Source organism: Benincasa hispida, chromosome 11, assembly GCF_027475165.1.
Source record: "Benincasa hispida cultivar pf3 chromosome 11, pf3_genome.v1.1, whole genome shotgun sequence".
Taxonomy (NCBI): domain Eukaryota; kingdom Viridiplantae; phylum Streptophyta; class Magnoliopsida; order Cucurbitales; family Cucurbitaceae; genus Benincasa; species Benincasa hispida.
Genome location: NC_143488.1, coordinates 48,873,294 through 48,877,891, shown reverse-complemented (window position 1 = coordinate 48,877,891; position 4,598 = coordinate 48,873,294).

Below are 4,598 nucleotides of genomic sequence, written 5' to 3'. Positions count from 1 at the left end.
GAGGACGAGACTGAAGGAACAATCGTGTAAATGATTGAGCAAGTGGGAGATGGCAGAGGTCTATCGTATAGATGATACCAAATCGTTTAGAAAAACTCCGCGATCGTTTAGCAAAAGCTCCACGATTGTTTAGCTATCAGCCAACTGTGTGAACTATCATGTAGTGTCACTCCACGATCGTCTAGTCTCTCTTCAGCCATCGTTCAACGAATCTCATTCACTTGACAGTCTTTCTATGAGTAACTTGCTGAGAATAGAAAACCTTACAAAAATCATACTAAATTTTGGAAAACATATTTCTTTTTATCTCACGGTTACCATGAAACTACCAATAACCTCCCACTCAATTGGTTATATGAGAAAAAGAGAAAATAATCTAATAATTAATATTATTATAAATATATATGATAACCAACTTACCATACTATATTTATAACCTATAATTTTAATATTTCATCTCATGAAACATATAAACCATAGCTCTTTTTCTATTTTATGATCCTTAATGTAAATCTTATTTACATTAATCCTCCATTAGATGTATCTCATACATCACACTGATCATATCATATATAATCGAATTACCTCTTGTCAATATGAATATTTCAAATCAACACCAAGAATAGATTCTCAACTTGAATCCATTGAGCTACCAAGGGCACCTTATGGACTTGTAGCTCGAAGCTCCAACGGTACGTGAATAACTGACTAAACTCTTTAGTCACGGGATCCACCATCCGTTAATTTCCAGGCACTTCACTAAAGATCGACAGTTGACTCTCCTTACTACGGATATATTATGTGTCCATATTAACAAATCAATAGTGCAATAACCCTTCACATATCGCTCGTAAGTATAGCTGGGCCAATAACCGTTATGCCTCTGTGGTTACATCTAACTCTTTAAGTGCCACTGATCCGTCTAATGAACATAAGTCATAGTCCTACTATGACTGAGTCCTCTCTTCCAAAGAGAAGTTGTGGCCACTATGTTCAAGCCCCGGAATCAGCCCTTAAGGGAGCAATCTATCTACTTACCCCTGCTTCGGGGAAGGAGTGAATTCCATCTTGTGTTACTTCCCAGCTCCTAAATCAGATAAGTCCCCAAAAAGGTAGGCATGTTGAGTTGACAATTTGGCCACTCCCACCTATACCAATAAAGAACCGCCCTCAAATGCAGGAGTTCCCAAAACACTCAGGATTGAGGTCATGTCACCTATTGTCGTTTAGGTGAGATGTAAGTCTCCAGTATCAACAGCGTTATATATATAGATGAATCATCTCGTGGTCAGGTCTTATACAAACTCTCCACATGAATGGTCAAGATCTACCATTTGTAGTAGTTCAAAACACTTGCAAACCTCTACAAAGCGGGCTGAACCCATAGTGTCACCTAGATCAGGAATCCCTCCTTAATCCTTATACTTCAGACGTATTTAGGTTATCACTTAAGGCATGATCCACTTGTATATCTCATATACAATGCTAAATTTACATACAATAACTATGGTGCTTTGTTTATTGGATATGAGTAAATGCCAGATAAAATAACTCTTATTTTATTCATATTAATGTGTATATATTATAAACTACGAGACTCCGGAAGAATTAGGACACCAATCCCAACAATCTTCCACTTGTCCTAATGCCCCGGGAGACTAATGTACAATACAAGAAATACATGTACAATATCCAATAAACTAAGGCATACCCTAGTATCATCTCTCACTTGCCCTAGACAAAATTTTGTATGTCCCACATACCCAGACTCTTTAGGTGACCCTCGAACACTTTAGCCGTGAGAGCCTTTGTAAATGGATCAGCAACGTTGTGCTCCATCGCGATTTTCGTGATGATCACATCATCACGATGCACAATCTCCCTGATCAAGTGGTATTTCCATTCTATATGCTTGCCTCAACGATGACTCAGAGGTTCCTTCAAAAGCTCCATTGTTATCACAATAAAGAGTGATAGGCAAATCTATATTTGGAACAACTTCCAAATTTGTAAGGAATTTCCTCAGCCAAACAACCACCTTAACTGATTCACAAGTGGCTACATATTCAGCTTCCATAGTGGAGTCCGCGATGCATCCTTGCTTGATGCTTCGCCACACTACAGTCCCTCCATTTAGAGTGAACACTGACCCCGATGTCGATTTACAAAAATCTCTATCAGTTTGAAAGTTAGAGTCTATGTATCCTATAGGGATCAAATCCTTATCTCCCTACATGGGCATGTAGTCCCTCGTTCTCTGAAGATACTTGAGGATCGTCTTGACTGCAATCCAGTGATCAAATCCTGGATTAGACTGATACCGACTGACAATCCCTACTGCATAGCAAATGTTGGGTCTGGTACACAACATTGCATACATTAAACTTCCAACAACTGAAGCATAGGGAATCCATCTCATCTTCTCAACCTCTTGAGTTGTCTTAGGATATTGATCCTTAGACAAAACGATTCCAAGCCTGAAGGGTAATAAATCCCTCCTGGAATCCTGCATCCTGTACCTGTTCAACATTTAATCGATGTACGATGTCTGAAACAAGGCTAACCTTTTGTTCTTACGATCCTGAAAGATCTGGATCCCTAGAACATACTGTGCCTCACCCAAATCTTTCATTTGAAACTGGGCAGCTTGCCACTTGTTAATGTCAGTCAGAAACCCTACATCATTCCCAATGAGCAGGATATCATCCACATACAGTACCAGGATAACTATTGAGCTGTTGATGATCTTCTTGTAGACACAAGACTCATCAACGTTCTGATTAAAGCCAAACGACTTGACCGCACTATCAAATCTAATGTTCCATGATCTAGACGCTTGTTTCAGCCTATAAATGGACCTATTAGGCTTGCAAACTTTTTACTCTTGATCTGGAACTACGAACCCCTCTGGTTAAGCCATGTATATGGTCTTCTCAAGATTACCATTAAGAAAAACAGTCTTGACGTCCATTTCCATATCTCATAATCATAAAATGTGGCTATGGATAGGAGTATCCTGATAGATTTGAGCATGACAACAGATGAGAAAGTTTCCTCACAGTTCATTCCTCGACTTGGGTATAACCCTTCTTCACGAGTCTAGCCTTAAAGGTTTGCACCTTTCCATCTACACCTCTCTTTCGCTTATAGATCCACTTACACCCTATAGATCTTACCCCATCAGGTGGACCCGCTTATAGATCCTATAGATCTTACCCCATCAGGTTTTGGAGACTTGTTTAGTGAAGAATGATGATTCTGACTGGATTATAGACTCTGGGCCACTAACCATGTTTGTTCTTCATTTCAGGGGAATAGTTCCTAGCAGCAACTTGAGGCTGGTGAGATGACGATGCGAGTTGGCACTGGACACGTCGTCTTAGCTGTGGCAGTGGGAGGCCTCCGGTTGCCTTTACATAATAGATTTATCATTTTGAATGATGTATACGTTGTCCCCAAGTTAAAGAGGAACTTGATTTCTATAAAGTCGTTGCTTGAATGTAAATACACTCTGAAATTTTCGGTTAATAAAGTGTTTATTCTGAATGATGGTGTTGAAATATGTTCAGCCAAACTGGAAAACAATTTCCCTCCATAACATAGAGATGTTTAAAACTGTCGTAACTCAAAACAAACGACTTAAAGTTTCTTAGGAAAATGCCCAACTTTGGCACCTTCGTTTGGGGCACATTAATCTCAATAGGATTGAGAGGTTGGTGAAGATTGGACTTCTAAACGAGTTAGAAGAAATTTTTTTTTACATGTGTGCGAGTTAAGCCTTGAAAGCAAGATGACTAAAGGACCTTTTACTGAAAAATGTTATAAGGCCAAAGAGCCTCTAGAGTTAGTGCATTCAGACCTTTGTCGTCCGATGAATGTGCAAGCCAGGGGAAGCTACGAGTACTTCATCACTTTTACTGATGATTATTCGAGGTATGGGTATATTTATTTAATGCAACATAAGTCAGAATCCTTTGAAAATTTTAAAGAGTTCAAGGCTCAAGTTGAAAACACATTAGGTAAACAGATTAAAACACTTCGATCTGATCGAGGAGTTTTTGGATTCTAAGTTCCAGAACTATATGATAGAACTTGGAATCGTTTTCCAATTCTTAACACCTGGTACACCTCAGCAAAATGGTGTATCGAAGAGGAGAAAAAGAACCCTATTAGACATTGTTTTGTCGATGATGAGTTACGCTTCCTTACCAAATTCGTTTTGGGGTTTTGCAGTAGAGACTGCAATATACATCCTGAACTGCATTCCCTCCAAAAATGTTTTCAGAACACCTTTAGAGTTGTTGAACAGGCGAAAAGCTAGTTTACGTCACTTCCGCATATGGGGTTGCCCAACACATGTGCTTGCGGCTAATCCTAAGAAACTGAAACCATGTTCGAGGCTGTGTCTATTTGTAGGCTACCCCAAAGGGACACGAGGGGGTTACTTTTATGATCTGAAGGAAAACAAAATATTTTTGTCGTCAAACACTACTTTTCTTGAGGAGGAACATATTGAAGGATCTCTTACCAAAGAGTCCCATGAGCACGTTCGGATCGCTCCAATTATACAGTGACCGAAATACATCAAATACGTTCAA